General features: G+C 41.0%; 1 long non-coding RNA gene across 2 annotated transcripts in view; it reads left to right on the plus strand.

The window, feature by feature from the left end:
* LOC143765397 (uncharacterized) overlaps positions 1–21,179 on the plus strand; it is a 227,404-nt gene that overhangs the window by 194,697 nt on the left and 11,528 nt on the right. For both annotated transcript variants that reach the window (XR_013213382.1, XR_013213383.1), the window contains exon 2: positions 4,276–4,426. This is a non-coding gene — a long non-coding RNA (uncharacterized LOC143765397). The remainder of the gene's footprint in view (positions 1–4,275; positions 4,427–21,179) is intronic.

A 21,179-nucleotide genomic window follows, 5' to 3' on the forward strand; every position in this document is an offset into this window, starting at 1 on the left:
TGGTATTGCTGTAATCAGAAATCTCCGATCTATCAAAATATAATGTAAATTATTCTGATTGGTAAACAGCACAAAGAGAACCAGAATTATGATGCAATGTTGCAGTAAAATGCAATAATGGGCGATCAAAACATCATATCCATTCCAAAATTGTATAAATAAAAACGTGAGCTCGGCGCCCAAAAAATAAGCCCTCAACCAACCCTAGATCACGAAAAAGGGAGACGATATCGGTCCCAGAAAATGGTGACTTTTTTTTTCTTCTTTATTGACTTTGTATTTTTTTTTTTTCACCAATGAAATAAGAACAAACCATCCTTTCAGTTAGCATTAAAAGGTATCAACCACTGAGGACTCTCAATTCTAAATAGTTTTCTATCTACTGGCTAACACGGTACAAGGATATATATATCTTTCCTGTATCGAAAAAGAACATCAACATTTACCTTTTTTTTCACAAAAATGTTACTTTAGACACAATTTTTTTTATTTTCGCAAATGTAACAGGAAAAAATGGACTCCGAAATTTGTTGTGCAATTTTTCCTGAGCATGCCAATACCCCATATGTGGGGGAAAACCACTGTTTGGGCACAGAGCAGAGCTTGGAAGGGAAGGAGTGCTATTTGACTTTTTTTAATGTAAAATTTGCTGGAATAATTGTCACATTTAGAAAGCTACTGATGTGCCTAAACAGTGGAAACCACCCACAAGTGACACCATTTTGGAAACTAGACCCCTCAGGGAACTTATCTAGATGTGTGATGAGCACCTTGAATTCCCATGTGCTTCACATAAGTTTATAACATTGAGCCGTGTAAATAGAAAAAATAAAATTTTTCCCACAAAAACTTTTTTCAGACCCAAATTTAGCATTTTCATAGGGGTAACAGGTAAATTGCACCATACAATTTATTTTGCAATTACTCTTTAGTATGCCAATACCTAATATGTGGAGGAAAACTACTGTTTGGGCTCAAGGCAGGACTTGGAAGGAAAGGAGCGCCATTTGACTTTTTCAATGCAAAATATGCTGAGATAATTAGCAGACACCATGTTGCATTTGTGGTGCCCCTCATGTGCCTAAGCACTGGAAACCCCCCACAAGTGACACCTTTTTGAAAATTAGACCCCTCTGGGAACTTATCTAGATGTGTGGTGAGCACCTTGAACCCCCAGGTGTTCCACAAAAGTTTATAACTTAGAGCTGTGAAAATAAAAAAAATCTAATTTTTCACACAAAAATGTCCTTTTAGCCCCATTTTTTAATTCTCACAAGGTAACAGCAGAAAATGGACCACAAAAATTATTGTGCAATTTCTCCTGTGTAGGCGAATAGCCCACGTGTGGGGGGAAACTACTGTTTGGGAGCAAGGCAGGGCACAGAAATGAAGGATTGACATTTTGGAAAGCAGATTTTGATGGAATGGTTTGCAGGTGACATGTCGCATTTGGAAAGCATTTTTGAGACTAGACCTTCTAAAGGAATGTATCTTGATGTGTCGTAGGTACGTTAAACCCCCCAGGTGTTTCATAAAAGTTTATAACAATGAACCGTGAATATAAAAACATTATAATTTTTTCGATAAAATTTCATTTTAGCAACTAATTTTTTATTTTCACAAGGGAAACAGGAGCAAATGGATCCCAAAATTTGTTGCGCAATTTCTCCTGAGCAAGCCGATACACCATATGTGGACAAAAACTACTTTTGAGGTACATTGCAAAGTTCAGAAGGAAAGAAGTGCCATATTTGAGCTCAGATTTTGCTGGACTGGTTTTAGGGTGACATGGCACATTGGCAGAGCCCCTGAGGAGCCAGTACAGCAGAACCCCTCATAATAGACACCATTTCACAAACTACACCTTGCAGTTAATTCATCTAGGGGTGCAGTGATCATATTTACACCACAGGTGGGTTACAGAATTTTTTACCATTGGGCAGTGAAGAAAAAATGTTAACACCAAAATGTTGTTTTAGCCCTAAATTTTCAATTTTCACTCTGGGAACTTGGTAAAAATTGCATCACAATGTGTCCCACAATTTGAATATAGAAATAAACTATATACAGCTGTACAGTATTGCTTAGCCACACAGTGAGACTCGGGAGGGATGTAACGCTATTTGCCTCCTGGAGTAGAATACGTTGTGAACTCCATATACGGAGCCTCTAAGTGCTTTAAGAGCAGAATCCTCCCGAAATTGACCCCATTTTGGAAATTACACCCAGTTGGGAAAATAACTACAAGTGTAGTGTATGCAAATTGCCTCTGCTGAAAAAAAGAGGACTTAACTCTATAGCGCCACCTATTGGAAGTAGCGATCCTACAAGTCACAATCAACCCTTTAACGAGTTGTGCAATATGACTTAGGATAAAAGCCAAATCAGTATCTCAATTCGCAGACACGGTGTTTCGGGCTGTTGGCCCTCATCAGTGCGAAGCATGAGAACTGATTTGGCTAGGTGAGAGGCTCTGGACTGGGGTCTAAGGGGTAACGTTTCTCCTTATGGAGAGTGACATACCAGCTGGCTTGTCAAGGTAAGGAGGCTTATTCGCTGTGCAATGCTCCTCTGGGAATTTAAATATGCAAATTGCCTCTGCTGAAAAAAAGAGGACTTAACTCTATAGCGCCACCTATTGGAAGTAGCGATCCTTCAAGTCACAATCAACCCTTTAACGAGTCGTGCAATATGACTTAGGATAAAAGCCAAATCAGTATCTCAATTCGCAGACACGATGTTTCGGGCTGTGTAGTGATGATTTGGACTCCATGGTTGTTCTCCAGAAACAAGCAGCAGCAGATGCTGCTGAGTGGTAATTGTAAACTGACTTTATAGTGACCAGTACGTTGTAGTGCCCAGTACATTGTAGTGACCAGTACATGATACCCAGTTCATGCTTCTGGAGACATGCATCCGTAAATTAGGTGGGTTCTCATTGCTGCAGAAATTCCAAACATGTGGATGCTAAATATGGTTTATGCACACTGTGGGGCTCAGAAGGGAGGGGGGACATTTGGATTTGGGAGCACATCATTTGCTGAATTTCTTTTCAGGGGCGAGGAGCCATTTTGCTTTTACAGAGTCTTTGTGCTACCAGTAACGTGGAACCCCCATATATTTCGATTGACAGATGACGGACCTGAGTGGGGTATTTTTTGTGTATTGATTTGAAGTCTTTGTTGGGAAAATTTTATATAAAGTATGGGATGACATTTATTCTGTGCTTTACGATGAGCACATACTTTGGGGTTTCCATCTAAATCTCCAAGTGACGTGATTCACATGAAACCCCCGAAAGATCCATTTACTATGATGAGGTAGCAGAGTTGCTATGTCTCTGTCTGGCCTCTGTTCAGCTGTGTCCTTTTCTTCAGAAGTGCACAAAACTGTGGCGTACTACACTTTTGTGCATGCCTAAAAAGACTGACACTTCCGGATTCCAGATCACCGGCCATATGGCATCCATAGTGTCTCCATATGTCATTATAGGGAATCTTCTGCCAGGGGTCACAAGATAACTGTGGGCCGAGCCTTACTGTGATCTTTGGGGGGCAGAATGAACAAATCAAGAGCAGGTAAAGAATTGGTTTTACTTATTTTTCCCTGTTCCAAGTGCAGTATAAGTGATTAGACAACTTTATTCTTCGGGTACCAGATTTATAGGGTTTTTTGTTATGTTTGGCTGCTGTCACACACTAAAAGACACTTTTTTTGCAAAATACTAGTTTTTGAAATGCTATATTCTAAGAGCTATAATTTTTCCATATTTTGCCTGACAGAGTCATGTGATGGCTTGTTTGATGGGTTGGCGCTTTTTATTGGTACTGTTTTCGGACACATGATATTTTTTTATCGCTTTCTATTCCAATTTTTGTGAGGCAGGATGAACAAAAACAGGCAATTTATGAATTGCTTTTTTTCTTTTTAATGTCGTTCCGAATGTGGTAAAATTGATAAGGCAGCTTTATGCTTCGGGTCAGTACGATTACAGCGATAACATTTATATTGTTTTTTCGATGGTTTGGCGTTTTTACACAATTATTTTTAAAAAATAATTATTTTTGTATCGCTTTATTCAGAGAGCTATAACTTTTTTATTTTTCTTCAAATGGAGCTGTATGGCATCTTATTTCTTGAGTGACAAGATGATGCTTTCAGAGATAAAAAAAGTAGTGTAAATAAAGGTTATCACATTTTATTCCACTTTTTGTTCTGCAGTATAATGATAAAGCATTGTTTCTTGCCTCACTTTTTTATTTATTTTTTTTGCAGTGTTCACTAAAAGGGTTAACACGGCAGAGCGCAGGTGCTGGTCATGTAACAGGAACACAGGAGGAGTCGCACAGACGCAAGAGAGAGATGATTGACGTCTCCGAGGCGGTTGACACCGGGGGAGAAGACATACCTCCGGGACTCAATAGAGGTATGGCAGGCAATTTATAAAAGTGATTATTTCAGCATTCCTAGGGATACTAAGCATAAGAGCAACCTTCACAGAATGTAGCCTTATTACTGCTGAAGGTGACTCTTTCACTTAAAAACGCCCTGGGGGGTGACAGGTTCCCTTTAACATCACACGGATAATAGCATGTGAATTGGGCTAGCTCTGCAACTAAATGGTTGAGCTTGCTCGGTAAAGAACTGTGCCAATCGCGCACATGTACGAAACAGATGCTAAGCCAAGCAGCTAGTTACTCCAGTCCTGACACTATCAAGCTCGTGCCTGAAAGGTACCCTAAGCATCTAGTAGACTAGAGACTCAGGCATTGAGCCAAGGGCACGAAACCGCATAAGTGTGCAAGTTGCCTGCCAATGTGTACAGTTTTAGAGCAAAGACACACACACACGTACTGACAGAGTGGTAGAGCAGCCACCCTCACACACCAAACATGAATGACACTAGCGCGGCCGCATTGAGTCTTTTGTACGCTAAGCTCAACCCAAAACACTCATGCCCAGTCAGCCAAGACATCACCCGTGGGCCAATGTGGGACTGCCACATCATTAGAGCAGCTAACCATCCGACCACCAATGAGAAGACGTCACATCACAGACATCTCCAGACTTAGACTCCAAAGCGCAAGGCTGCACCCGCATATCATTGGTTACCATAGAGTTGACTGGAGAGCCAGCAGTAACCAAACGTATACCACGAGTCTGAGCAAGATGCTGGGACTGATGTCTGTGCTGAGCAGCAATTGCAGGGCCGGACCTGAATGGGAGACTGCAGAAGCAGACAATGCTTGAGATCTATCCTGCGCAGGGTGAGAATCCTGACGCCTAACACCAGGGTTCCTATTTCTCTCTCCTGTGATGTGCGATCACATCAAAGGAGAAATTAAATGGAAAATCTGACTTTTTTTTGCGGTCGCCGTCATACCGCTAATAACAGTGATCGCAACAATGGGGTCGGTAAAAACCAACCGAAATCATACTCTCTGGGGTCTCAGCTAACCCCGGTACCCGAGACCCCAGAGAAATTCCGACTCTGGGGGGCGCTGTACCCTTATTCCTCAGTGCCGTTAATTAACGGTGTTACGGTTTAAGTACTCTTAACTGTCGCCGTTAAGAGGTTAAGTATATATATAACTATTGAGAGGAATGCAGTGAGTCTAAAGGAAAACAGCATTTACAACTCCCTATCTAATGAGCTATAAGTGCTTGATGAAAGATAAATTGCTGAAATTAACGAAATGTGAAAAAAGAATCAAATTTATCATGAGTATACAGTTAAATAATAGCAAAAGTGAACACCATAACTGTTAAAATAAGGGTGAACATGGATGTACTTCTGAAATAAAACCGCACTGTACCAGAACTATTCTGAACAGTTGGTTATTGCTATCACTCACCTGGGGAGAAAGGTTAATGTCAATTATACAGCATGGTGGTTGCTGTAAAGAACAAACACAATTCCAGACATGTTTTTTTTTATTCACCTTGTGTCTGAAAAGAAATGGAATAAAAAGTTATCCAGTGTCTTTTAGTGCACGGAAAGTGTTGTTTGGGGTTTGAAACATGCAAGTGTCTCCCTAAAACCTTTATTGCTACTTTGTTTATAACATGATTATATAATCTGCGTTATGAGCTGGATAATATTCTATTTCTCTTATTTCACAAATGATGTATGAAGGGCATAGCCTAAATACCACGATGGCTCAGTGGGTAGCACTGCAGCACTGGGGTCATGGGTTTAAATCTCTCCAAGGACACACAAGGAGTTTGTGTGTCTTTCCCACAAGAGCTGTGTCATTTGCTAGAAGTCTTGGTGAACGACATCAAAAACAGAATGATTCTTTCAAACTTAGTTTGTGGTATAGAAAATGTAACATAGCACAAAGATTTGTGGGTGTATAAATTATAGACAGAATTTGGCATTAATGAGAATCTTCATTGCAGTGCACCATTAAGTTGATCCAAAATTACCGTTAATCGAGTGACAATGTCATATCACTTTCAGCTATACTATTCATTACAATGTGTATTCGATTATAGGCGTGCAGATGATTGCTGTTCTGTCTGTCACATTTTGAATGTTTTCAAGTGCACATATCTCTTCCAAAATATGCAATATGCCTGTTTGTCATTTTCCTTGGCCAGTGTTATGCTAAAGCATGTCCCAGTTCACAAAAGTTGGCATAAAAAGCTTTGAAAAGTTTTTGCAAGTTTTTATCGTTTATGCCCATTTTTGCCCAACTCTGACAAAGTGGAAAGCCAACAAAGCCCTAAAGTTAATGAGAAGTCAAACCCCAAAAACCAAATCCAATAAAGAAAAATTACCCCTCATATAAAGATATAACCATAGAAAATCTTTATTGAGTGACAATATACACCCAATAAATTGTAAAACATTAAAATGCAAATAGATGGGGAATAAATTTGATGTGGGAAAAAATAATGAAAACACATGGTATAAAAATGAATTGCATCGACAAATCATACTACTTATGTTCCTGAGGGTGATAAAGGACAGTAACCTAAATAGACAGAGAATATGTTTGTTGGGGACTGTATTAAATAACAAAGAGTAAATCTATAAATCTTTCTACAACAATAACTCCATTCATTTGTTATCAATAGATGTATCCAAAGAAGAATAGAAAAGCTACCTACTAATGTACCACAGCCACGTGAAGTGTTAGCTTAAAAGGGGATACCCATATACAGTTGTGCTCAAATGTTTACATATCCAGCAGAATTTTTGTTTTCTTGTCCTTTTTTCAGAGAATTTGAATGATAACACCAAAACTTTTTTTCCACTCATGGTTAGTGGTTGGGTGAAGCCATTTTTTGTCAAACTACTGTGTTTTCTCTTTTTAAATCATAATGACAAAACAAAACATCCAAATAACCCTGACAAAAGTTCACATACCCTGGTGATTTTGGCCTGATAACATGCACACAAGTTGACACAAATGGGTTTGAATGGCTACTAAAAGTAACATCCTCACCTGTGACCTGTTTGCTTGGAATAAGTGTGTGTGCATAAAAGCTGAGCGAGTTTCTGAGATCCAGACAGACTCTTGCATCTTTCATCCAGCCACTGACGTTTCTGGATTGTGAGTCATGGGGAAAGCAAAAGAATTGTCAACAGATCTACGGGAAAAGGTAGTTGAACTGTATAAAACAGGAAAGGGATACAAAAAGATATCCAAGTAATTGATAATGCCAGTCAGCAGCATTCAAACTATGATTAACAAATGGAAAATCAGGGGCTCTGTAAAAACAAAGCCACGGGTAGGTCATGTAGACCAACAGAAATGTTGTCCACAACTGCCAGGAAAATTGTTCAGGGTATAAAGAAAAACCCACAAATAACATCGGCTGAAATACAGGACTATCTGAAAACTAGCGGTGTGGCTGTTTCAAGATGCATGATAAGGAGGCACTTGAAGAAAAATGGGCTGCATGGTCGAGTCGTCATCTAAATCCTTGATGTTCTGAATGAACACTGAAGCTACTATGTGCCTCCTGAGGAACTTACATCATGGGAGAAATGCGTTGAGACGATGCTGATTTAGCAGAGGTGATGCTGATCTAGCATGTTGAAGCTAAGTTCTATCCTGAAACTGTTTATCAGATTGCTGATCTGTCTGGGCATAGTGCAAAAGAGTGGAGATTTATGTAGGCTGCTACAGTAAGATGCAGTGACATTGCTCTGAATTAATGAGATTTAATGGGGTGTTAATTTCGTACTACCTACAGATTTTGCATACACTTTAAATCGTTGATCCTTTTGCCACCGAATAAGTTATGCACTACAAGAAGCGATGCTGATCTAGCAGAGGCGATGCTGATCTAGCAGACGCGATGCTGATCTAGCGTGTTTAAGCTAAATTTTATCCTCAAAATGTTTATCAGATTGGTGATCTGTGTGGGCATAGTGCAATAGAGTAATGATTTATTTAGGCTGCCACAATAATATGCAGTGATATTGTTTTTAATTAATGAGATCTAATGAGGTGTTAATTTTGTGCTATCTACAGATTTTTCTTTGCTCCCTTTGCCACTGACGAAATGAGTTTTGCACTATAAGGGGCCATGCGGCAATAAAGAATGCTGTATTGTGGATTTGCTATATCCAACTTATTATAATGGCACTATACATTATGTCTATAGTGGTTATGCTGGATTAGGGGGGCTATTGATTGGCAGCCCAGTTGGAGATACATACTCTGGGTGTACTGACCTTAACCCACAATCCCCTTTTTCCCCCTTAACCTATCCCCGTATTATGGAGCCACTTGCATGTTTTGATAGGGAGCCAACCTCCGCAGCTAGGAAAAAACTCTGTAAATAGGGATTGTGAAGGGTAAGGAGTAATAACATCTCCTCCCCCCTCCACCTTTTCTTCTCCCCCTCAAAGAATTTGTTAATAAACTAACCACCAATATTACGTTTTTATTTATGATATTTTCTGGTACCTCTAATTGATATTATTACGGTGGCTTAATATTAAAATTAGACCCTTAGCTCTACTCCTGGGTTTGTCTAACTCAGTATTCCACAAAAGGCACAATCAAGTTTTTGGATTGGAATTGTATTGCTGTGTGTGGTTTTCTGTTGTTTACCTATTGTAGGGTCACCTAGAGATTGTAGGGAGAGACGCCGGTGAGCGGGGGCGCCATTTGCGTCTCAAGAGGGTGCCAATCTCCGCTGGTAGGAAGGAGTTCAGCTAGGGTGAATTAGGGTCATATAGGCCTATTCACAACCCAACATGCTGTTGTATCTAACAGTAATTACAGATCAGCAACAGATTTTTTATTTTTTTGTTTTTCCGTTTGGTTTTTCACATTTTGTTGACTAATAAAAAGTATTTTTAGAGTTATTGTATTAGTCTTTTTTGACGAGCCAATATTATAATCCCAATTGAATCTGGTTTATGATAATTTTGGAGTCGCCAGAAGAAAGCCATTACTGTGAAAATGCCACAAAGTATTTCGCCTACAATGCACAAAACAGCACAGATATGATCCTCAAAACTTCTGGAACAAGGTAATTTGGAGTGATGGGAACAAAATTTTACTTTTGGCCACAACCATAAAGGAGAGAGGTCAACAAGGCCTATGATGAAAGGAACACCATTCTTACTGTAAAGCACGGAGGGGGATCGCTGATATTTTGGGGATGTGTGAGCTACAAAGGCACAGGAAACTTGATCAAAGTTGAAGGAAAGATGAAGGCAACACGTTATCAGCAAATACAGGAGGCAAATTTGCACTCATCAGCCCAGAAGCTGAGCATGGGACTTTCCAACATCACAATGATCCAAAACACAAAGCCAAGTCAACCTTTCATTGGCTACAGCAGAAGAAAGTGAAGGTTCTCTCAGTCTTCTTACCTCAATATCATTGAGCCACTCTGGGGAGATCTCAAGCAAGCAGTTCATGCTGGTCAGCCCAGGAATTTACAGGAACTGGGGGCTTTTTGCCAAGAAGATTGGGCAGCTTTACCATCTGAGAAAATAAAGATCCTCATTCACAACTACCACAAAAGACTTTAACCTGTCATTGATGTTAGAGAGGGCAATACATGGTATTAAGAAATGGGGTATGTATACTTTTGATCAGGGTCATTTGGATGTTTTGGGTTGTCATTATGATTTAAAAGTAGAAAGCACTGTAGTTTGACAATAAATCACCCAAACAATAACTATGAGTGGAGAAAAAGTTTTGGCGTTATCGAATATATTCTCTGAAAAAAGGCCAAGAAAGCAAAAATTCTGCCAGGTTATGTAAACTTTTGAGCACAACTGTAAGTAACAATAGTTAAGTAGAAAGTACATCTTATATACAGCAATAAAATACATAAATAGAATACATACAGAAAAGTGGTAGTTACTGTGCAGGTCATTTTGGAGATATCACTCCTGGCTTGTGGAGGCCGTAATCAGGGACTTGTATATCATGATAGCACTAAAGTGCCCAGTGCATATCATTCATTGAACCACAAGTCCCAATGGAGAAAATGAAACAAATGTATAAAACATACTGTCAGACATGTGTCACATGTGCCTCCTTGACACTCATTTCACTTCTTGCTTCATCAGAAGGGGATAATTGAGTAAATGGGGAAAAGATGTTATATACCCCTCTTTTCCTATCCAGGGCCTTGTGTGCAGTGCTCTCACTGGAATCCCGAAGTCCAAAAAGTTCCGGGAGAGGCGTCCAGTGATGCGACACCACACCTTCCAAGACCCTTCATAGGGGGCATGCCATTGCGTCACCAGAGAGTTGTGTTGCCAAGGAAACCTGGTTGTCAGTTATGAGTGCAAGTGCACTGTGCTGAGCTTGATGATTCCTCATTGTTCAAAAAATATGAACTCAATAGAGATAAATACACTGACTGGAGAAGTATTAACATACAGTGGGGAAAATAAGTATTTGATACACTGCCTATTTTGCTAATTTGCAAGTTTTCCGACCTGCAAAGAATGGAGAGGTCAGTAATTTTTATCTTAGTAATGAAGAGATGTCTATCAGACACCCCAATACTAACTCGGTAGTAAAAAATAAAAACACACAGGAAAAAAACCCACTTTATTTGAATAAAGACTCCCTCACACTATCCCTAGTATTGATGGATTAAAGAGCTTTTAGTAAAATTGCCTCAAATTAAAGCTAAGAGTTTGCACTTTTAGCTTTTTCAGCCGAAATGATAAAACTTGATTCACTGTCCAAATATTTCTGGACCTAAATGTACATCTAAAAGTTATGTGTAATATGAAAAACAAGCACTGCAATGGTTCAAAAATCATATAGATTAGATTTGATGTAAAACCAGCCAACAAGGGAGTCAACACCGTGGGGATGAGTAAGGAATATTATGTGACTAAGAGACTCCAAGACATCTTATACTCTTATACAATTTCCATAACCCCAATACTTATGTACAATTTCAGAGTGATTCAACATTTAAACTACAGAAAATAATATGATTACTCTTTCCAAAGGGATTGAAAAGTAATATAATTTCTGAGACGCTAGCCTCATAGTCCCAGTAAACAGTACTGGTATTTTCCCACAAAAGTCCACACATTTTTTAATTCCTTCACCTGGATGCCCGTTTTCATCTTCCTGACCAAGCCAAATTTTACAATTCTAACCACTGTCATTTTATGAGGTCATAACTCTGGAACTCCTCTGCAGATCCCACTGATTCTGGGAATGTTTTTTTCCTGACATATTGTACTTCATGATAGTGGTAAAAGTTATCCGATAAGACTTGTATTTATTTGTGAAGAAATTTGGTGAAAATGTTGAAAATTTCATAAGTTTGACAATTTTTATGCCCTGAAATCAGAGAGTTATGTCACATAAAAGTTAATAAGTAACATTTCCCACATGTCTACTTTACATCAGCACAGTTTTTGAAACATAACTAGGGAACATTTTACATAAGGTTTTGCATCTAATGCAACTACTTACAGAAGTATTTATATATAAAGTTTTACAACCCAAAGGTGATTATTTTTTATAGATTCTTGTATTTCTCTAACTTTGATCCATAGTGATCTTCTTCTCAGTCTGACAACTTCTTTGTTTTAGTCCTTAAAACTCTTATCCATGTTACACTGCAAAATACTCTTGTACCTATATACCTGATACCTAACCGTGCATGTGTAATACTAACAAAGGTCTGCAAAACAAAAAGTTGTTTGAATATTTTCATATAATTTCCATGTACTGTATTTTGGTGTTCTGATAACAAAATAAAAAATTGCAAAAAATCCTAAACGTCAGGACTTGCCACAAACCTATAGGTTCTTCTGCAAACTCCGGTGCGAATTATCGGCAGGCAGCTTATTTTCTTTCCTCATTAACATCAATAGGAACTGGTGACAGTCAGGTGGTCAGTGACATAATGAAAGGTCCTTATGCTTTCAAGAAACTTGCATTGGAATTTCATTCATCAACTGTGTTTGCCCTAATTAGTGTTGTGGCCTTGCGGAAGTGTATTAACCCCCTACCGACCTGTGACGCCACGTAGGCGTCATGAAAGTCGGTGCCAATCTGACCTGTGACGCCTATGTGGCGTCATGGAGGGATCGCGTCCCTGCAGATCGGGTGAAAGGGTTAAGTCCAATTGCCCCATGGCTTCGATCGCTCTGATTGGCTGTTGAAAGTGAAACAGCCAATCAGAGCGATTTGCAATATTTCACCTAAGAAAACTGGTGAAATATTACAATCCACCCATGGCCGATGCAGCGATATGATCGGCCATAGCTGGAAATCCTGATCTGCCCCACCACTGCCACCGATCGCCTCCCCAGTCCTCCATCCTCTGCTCCGCTCCCCTCCGTCCGCCTGTCCGCTCCCCCGTCCTCCTGTCCGCTCCCCCTGTGCTCCGATCCCCCCCGTGCTCCGATCCCCCCCGTGCTCCGATCCCCCCTCATACTTACCGAGCCTCCCGGTGTCCGTCCGTCTGCTCCATGGGCGCCGCCATCTTCCAAAATTGTGGACGCATGCACGGTGCGCCTGCCGAATCTGCCGGCAGGCAGATTCGTTCCAGGTACATTTTGATCACTGTGATAAAACCTATCACAGTGATCAAAATAAAAAAAATAGTAAATGAACTCCCCCTTTTTCACCCCCATAGGTAGGGACAATAATAAAAATAAAGAAAATATATTTACTTTTATTTTTCCACTAGGGTTAGGGTTAGAAATAGGGTTAGGGTTAGGGCTAGGGTTAGGGCTAGGGTTAGGGTTAGAATTAGGCTATGTGCATACGGTGCGGATTTGGCTGCGGATCCATGGCGGATTGGCCACTGCGGATTCGTAGCAGTTTTCCATCAGGTTTACAGTACCATGTAAACCTATGGAAAACCAAATCCGCTGTGCCCATGGTGAGGAAAAGCTGTGTTGTATTTTCCACAGCATGTCAATTCTTTGTGCAGATTCCGCAGCGTTTTACACCTGTACCTCAATAGGAATCCGCAGGTGAAATCCGCACAAAAAAACACTGGAAATCCGCTGTAAATCCACAGGTAAAAGGCAATGCATTTTACCTGCGGATTTTTCAAAAATGGTGCGGAAAAATCTCACATGAATCCGCAACGTGGGCACATAGCCTTAGGGTTAGGGTTGGAATTAGAGTTAGGGTTGGAATTAGGGCTAGGGATGGAAATAGGGTTAAGATTAGGCTTGTGGTTAGGGTAATGGTTAGGGGTGTGTTGGGGTTAGGGCTGTGGTTAGGGTTGGGATTAGGGTTAGGGTTGGCATTAGGGTTAGGATTAGGGTTGGGATTAGCGTTAGGGGTGTGTCGGGGTTAGGGTTGTGGTTAGGGGTGTGATTGGGTTAGGGTTGTGATTGGGGTTATGGCTAGAGTTGGGATTAGGGTTAGGGGTGTGTTGGGGTTAGTGTTGGAGTTAGAATTGAGGGGTTTCCACTGTTTAGGTACATCAGGGGTCTCCAAACGCAACATGGCGCCACCATTAATTCCAGCCAATCTTGTGTTCAAAAAGTCAAATGGTGCTCCCTCCCTTCCGAGCCCTGAAGTGCACCCAAACAGTGGTTTACCCCCACATACGGGGTACCATCATACTCAGGACAATCTGGGCAATAGCTATTGGGGTTCAATTTCTCCTGTTACCCTTGCAAAAATAAAAAATTGCTTGCTAAAACATAATTTTTGAGGAAAGAAAAATTATTTTTTTATTTTCACAGCTCTGCGTTATAAACTTCTGTGAAGCACTTGGGGGTTCAAAGTGCTCACCACATGTCTAGATAAGTTCCTTGGGGGGGTCTAGTTTCCAAAATGGGGTCACTTGTGGGGGGTTTCTCCTGTTTAGGCACATCAGGGGCTCTGTTAATGTAACATGATGTCCGCAGACCATTCCATCAAAGTCTGCATTCCAAAACGTCACTACTTCCCTTTTGAGCCCCGACGTGGGCCCAAACAGTGGTTCCCCCCCACATATGGGGTATCAGTGTTCTCAGGACAAACTGGACAACAACTTTTGGGGTCCAATTTCTCCTGTTACTCTTGTGAAAATAAAAAATTGAGGGCTAAAAAATAATTTTTGAGGAAAGAAAAATTATTTTTTATTTTCACGGCTCTGCGTTATAAACTTCTGTGAAGCACTTTGGGGTTTAAAATGGTCACCGCACATCTAGATTAGTTCCATGGGAGGTCTAGTTTCCAAAATGGGGTCACATGTGGGGGAGCTCCAATGTTTAGGTACACAGGGGCTCTCCAAACACGACATGGTGTCCGCTAACGATCGGAGCTAATTTTTCATTCAAAAAGTCAAATGGCGCTCCTTCCCTTCCGAGCCCTGCCGTGTGCCCAAACAGTAGTTTACCCCCACATGTGAGGTATCAGTGTACTCAGGTCAAATTGCCCAATGAATTTTAGGATCCATTTTATCATGTTGCCCATGTGGAAATGGACAAATTGAGGCTAAAATAATTTTTTTGTGAAAAAAAAGTACTTTTTCATTTTTACAGATCAATTTGTGAAGCACTTGTGGGTTCAAACTGCTCATGATGCATCTAGATAAGTTCCTTGAGGGGTCTAGTTTCCAAAATGGGGTCACTTGTGGGGGAGCTCCAATCATTAGGTATTCAGGGGCTCTCCAAACGCGACATGGTGTCCGCTAACGATTGGAGCTAATTTTTCATTCAAAAGTCAAACAGTGGTTTGTGACCACATATGAGGTATCAGTGTACTCAGGAGAAATTGCCAAACACAATTTAGGATCTAATTTATCCTGTTGCCCATGTGATAATGAAAAAATTGAGGCTAAAAGAAATTTTTTGTGAAAAAAAAGTACTTTTTCATTTTTACGGATCAATTTATGAAGCACCTGGGGGTTCAAAGTGTTCACTATAATCTAGATAAGCTCCTTGGGGGGTCTAGTTTCCAAAATGGGGTCACTTGTAGGGGAGATCCAATGTTTAGGCACACAGGAGCTCTCCAACGCAACATGGTGTCCGCTAAAGATTGGAGCCAATTTTTCATTGAAAAAGTCAAATGGCGCTCCTTCCCTTCCAAGCCCTGTTGTGCGCCCAAACAGTGGTTCGTCCCCCATATGGGGTATCAGCGTACTCAGGACAAATTGTATAATAACTATTGGGGTCCAGTTGGAAAATAAAAAAAAATTGTTGCTAAAAGATCATTTTTGTGACTAAAAAGTGAAATGTTAATTTTTTCCTTCCATGTTGCTTCTGCTGCTGTGAAGCACCTGAAGGGTTAATAAACTTTTTGAATGTGGTTTTTAGCACCTTGAGGGGTGCAGTTTTTAGATTGGTGTCACTTTTGGGTATTTTCAGCCATATAGACCCCTAAAACTGACCTCAAATGTGAGGTGGTCCCTAAAAAAAATGGTTTTGTAAATTTCCGTTGCAAAAATGAGAAATTGCTGGTCAAATTTTAAACCTTGTAACTTCCTAGCAAAAAAATTTAGTTTCCAAAATTGTGCTTCTGTAAAGTAGACATGTGGGTAATGTTATTTATTAACTATTTTGTGCCACAACTTTCTCGTTTAACAGAATAAAAATTCAAAATTTGAAAATTGCTAAATTTTCAAACTTTTTGCCAAATTTCAATTTTTTTCACAAATAAACACAAAAATTATTGACCAAAATTTACCACTAACATGAAGCCCAATATGTCTCGAAAAAAGTCTCAGAACCGCTAGGATCCGTTGAAGCGTTCCTGAGTTATTACCTCATAAAGGGACACTGGTCAGATTTGCAAAAAACGGCCAGGTCATTAAGGTCAAAATAGGCTGGGTCATGAAGGGGTTAATTCGCCTGACCATTTCTGTTTCATTTGTGGTGAGTATACAGTGTTAAACGGCTGAATATTACAGACTTTGTGAAAAAAGTATACTTCGCATACTTTGGATTAAAACTTGGAGATCAAGATAAAGTTTGGCCGCCTCATACAGTGTGCGAACGGTGTGTAGAGGACCTCCGAAACTGGTTCAAGGGTAAGAAAAAAGCTTTCCGTCATGGGATTTGTATGATATGGTGAGAGCAAAAGAACCATAGTAATGACTGTTACTTTTGTTCATGCAATGTGAAAGGCTATAACTCCAAATGGAAGCATTCCATTTCATACCTCAAACTTCACTCAGCAATTGGTCCCATCCCTAATGGCACAAACACACTGCTCAAAAAATAAAGGGAACACTAAAATACCACATCCTAGATATCATTGAATGAAATATTTCAGTTGCAAATCTTTATTCATTACATAGTGGAAAGTGTTGAGAACAATAAAACATAAAAATGATCAATGTACATCAAAATGAATATTCCATGGAGGTCTGGATTTGGAATGATACTCAAAATCAAAGTGGAAAATCAAATTACAAGCTGATCCAACTTCAGTGGAAATGCCTCAAGACAAGAAAATGATGTTCAGTTGTGTGTGTTGCCTCCATGTGCCTGTATGACCTCCCTACAACGCCTGGGTATGCTCCTGATGAGGTGGTGGATGGACTCCTGAGGGATCTCCTCCCAGAACTGGACTAAAGCATCCTCCATCTCCTGGACAGTCTGTGGTGCAACATGACATTGGTGGATGGTGCGAGACATGATGTCCCAGATGTGTTCAATCGTATTCAGGTCCAGGGAACGGGTGAGCCAGTCCATAGCTTCAATGCCTTCATCTTGCAGGAACTGCTGACACACTCCAGTCTGACACTGTTCTGCATTAAGAGGAATCCAGGGCCAACCGCACCAGCATATGGTCTCAAAAGGGGTCTGAGGATCTCATCTTGGTACCTAATGGCAGTCAGGCTACCTCTGGCGAGCACATGGAGGGCTACGCGGCCCTCCAAAGAAATGCCACCCCACATCATTGATGCACTGCCAAATCGGTCATGCTGAAGGATGTTGCAGGCAGCAGATCACCCTCCACGGCGTCTCCAGACTCTGTCACGTCTGTTACATGTGCTCAGTGTGAACCTGCTTTCACCTGTGAAGAGCAAAGGATGCCAGTGGTGAATTTGCCAATCCTGGTGTTCTGTGGCAAATGCCAATCGTCCTGCACGGTGTTGGGCTGTGAGCACAACCCCCATCTGTAGACGTCGGGCACTCAGACCATCCTCATGGAGTCGGTTTCTAACCATTTGTGCAGACACATGCACATTTGTGGCCTGCTGGAGGTCATTTTGCAGGGCTCTGGCAGTGCTCCTCTTGTTCCTCCTTGCCCAAAGGATGAGGTAGTGGTCCTGCTGCTGGGTTGCTGCCCTCCTACGGCCCCCTCCACATCTCCTGGCCTACTGACCTGTCTCCTGGTAGTGCCTCCAGCCTCTGGACACTATGCTGACAGACACATCAAACCTTCTTGCCACAGCTCGCATTGATGTGCCATCCTGGATGACCTGCACTACCTGAGCCACTTGTGTGGGTTGTAGAGTCCGTCTCATGCTGCCACGAGTGTGAAAGCACAACCAACATTCAAAAGTGACCAAAACATTAGCCAGAAAGCTTTGGTACTGAGATGTGGTCTGTGGTCTCCACCTGCAGAACCACTCTTTTATTGAGTGTGTCTTGATAATTGCCAATAATTTCTATCTGTTGTCTATTCCATTTGCACAACAGCATGTGAAATTGATTGTCAAACAGTGTTGCTTCACAGAAGTTTGATTTACTTGGAATTATATTCTGTTCCCTTTATTTTTTTGAGCAGTGTATACCAGTACCCAAGGCCCCTACTACCTTAAAAAAGGTACCTAGTTCCGATTAAGGTGGAATCACACCTGAAACAGATGACGAATCAAGTTCTGACTTTGAAGATGATACAAGACCAACATTTTTTTACCAGGAGTAGATGAGGAATTTAGTAAGAGACTTGAATCTTCCCAAAGATGCCGCTGTGTTGATAAAGGCGCAAAAGCAGGAATTTAATGTTACCAGGAGTGTCTTTTTCATGGTTCAGACAAAGTGAAAAGGAGTTAATTCCTTACTTTGCCCAGGAAGACAAGTTGGTTTATTGCATCGATATCAAAGGTTTGATAGGTCAATTAAAAATCAATATGATTCAGCGCAATCGTGTTTTTTTATAGATTCTTAAAAAAGAAGTCTCAAAGTAGTTTTACTCCACAACGGTGGTTTTTATGCTTCCATCCCTTTAGGTCATTCTGTACACTTGAAAGAGACCTACAAGAACTTTGGAATTGATTCTTTGTAAACTTAAATATAAAGATCATGGTGGCCAAGTGTGTCGGGATTTGAAGGTTGTGTGCATGCTGCTCGGGCAACAAGCTAGGTATACCAAATATCCTTGTTTTCTGTGTCTGTGGGGCAGTCGAGACTGACAAAATCACTGGACCAAGAAGAGTTGGCAGCTCAGGGTGCTCACAGTCAGTGAAAAAAATTTCCTCCAAGAAACTTTGGTGCCTTCCTATAAAGTTCTTCTACCACTTCCACACATAAAATTGGGCTTGATGAAGCAATTGGTAAAATCACTTCCAAGAGATGGGGAATGCATCAAATACTTGGTCACCAGGCTTATAGCTGATAAAGAGTTTGTCAATACGATGACGGATCCTCAAAAAGAAGAATGGATTGGATTTAAAGAGTTTGCAGAGAAATTTTTAGGCAATAAAAAAGATCATGACTACAAAAAGATTGTCGGACGACTGCTGAAAGCATTTCAAGCTTTAGGTTGCGTGATGAGTTTGAAAGTGCATTTCCTCCATTGCCACCTTGACTACTTTCCTGAAAATAAAAAATAACAGTCGATGTCAAAATTAGACTCACCATGAAAAGAAGACTATGAAATAGCATTCAGTTCTTCTTCTAGAGAACATGTTATGCTGCTACAACATTGCATAGCGTCTAAATCAAACACGTGATCTTCAGTGGTTTCATGATCAACATGTTAGGGCATGTTAGGTTAGGATATGGGTTGAACTAGATGGACTTTAAGTCTTCCTTCAACCTTATTAACTATGTTACTATGTTACTATCTGTAGTGTCATCTGCAGTCTGACTTGTTTCATGCTCCACCAAAGTATTACCTTCTTGACGCTCATGCTCAGAGTTTCTATTAACACTCACGTTTCCTGTGCTGACATCTAAAATAAATAAACAAATATAAAAAAATAAACAGTTGCAAGTCATAAGGGTATGTGCACACGATGCAGATTTAGTGCAGAATTGGTGCAGAACTGCAGCAGATTTTTCTGCTGCAGAAACGCTGCAGAACTGCACTGTGATTTACAGTACAATGTAAATCAATGGGAAAAAGAAAAAGCTGTGCACATGGTGCAGAAAAATCTGCGCAGAAACGCTGCAGATTTCAAAGAAGTGCACGTCGCTTCTTTTGTGCAGTTCTGCAGCGTTTCTGCTGCAGATTTTTCTGCACCATGTGCACAGCTTTCTTTTTTCCCCATTGATTTACATTGTACTGCACAGAAACTGCACAGAAACTGCATAGAAACTGCATAGAAACTGCACAGAAACTGCGCAGAAACTGCATAGAATCTGCGCAGAAACTGCATAGAATCTGCATAGAATCTGCATAGAAACTGCATAGAAACTGCACAGAAACTGCATAGAATCTGCGCAGAAACTGCATAGAAACTGCACAGAAACTGCATCAAATCTGCAGATGCAGATTTAGTGCAGAAAATTCTGCACCACATTTCCTGCGTGTGCACATAGCCTAAGTCACATTATTGTAGCTACAAAAAAAACACAATGTCTGAAAAAATAGGCATGTGTATACACATACCTTTTATATCTTCTGTTTTTTTATTCAGCCATGACGACATTGAAAATAAAAATTGTAGGGGGGGCGTGGTTTGCAGGGGACAGGAGTGGACGTGCTTTGCAGAACTCCTGAAATTTCCCTTATTCTAGGCTACTAAAGCTATATTAACGTGGAATATCCGATCCTAAAATCTGTGGGAACATGCCAGGACTGGGATTTATAAAGGAAAAAGCCGAAACAATGAAGTTATTTCCTTCATTGGATCTGAAAGAGCCTATGTGGAGGCCTAATGTAGGCCTGCTTTCCTCAAGAGACAGTAAAAATAGTCCCGTACTTAAGAAACAAGATTCTGACCAAAATCTGAAGGAGTTGAGACCTCAAAGGATTCAAAAGTCCGGCCAGACACCTACTAAAGAGACTACTGCAGCTCCTGCGCCAAATATCAGAGACCCAGAGAGACATCGGGGGTCCGCGGTGGACTATACTGCTGGGACACGGCAGGGGAATACTAATGGCGGCCCTCAAATTTCAAGGATACCTGTGCTGAAGGCTCCCTACTCAGACACAGTCATGATGCCAGGGAGAGGTGTTCCGGAGGAGCGCCAGATGACCGCGACGATGCAGGAAGCTGAGTTGCCATGGAGAGGAGTGGGAGACAGAACTCTGGATTCGTCGGTGCAAGTCCGTGGAGGGAGCTCCTCAGCTCTCTGGGATACAGGCAAGCTCTGACATGACGTGCCGGTATTCGTGCCGGTGAAAAGAGGGCGGAGGAGAGATGCTGGGGATAACCGACGGAGAACATAGTAAGAAGCAGAGTGGCGAGGTGGGTCGGGGAGCTGTGACACAATGTGGGCAGATAAACGATTACTCGGCGGTGATTACCACACTCACCGTAGCCCCAGAGACAGATAGCATGTATAAAGCAGCGGTGTCTGGGAATTCCTCGTCGCCGCCGCTCAGCCACACTGATGAGAGGCAATCATCTTCAGAGCTGGGGATGCA

This window comes from Ranitomeya variabilis, chromosome 1, assembly GCF_051348905.1.
Source record: "Ranitomeya variabilis isolate aRanVar5 chromosome 1, aRanVar5.hap1, whole genome shotgun sequence".
In the NCBI taxonomy this organism is placed as follows: Eukaryota; Metazoa; Chordata; class Amphibia; order Anura; family Dendrobatidae; genus Ranitomeya; species Ranitomeya variabilis.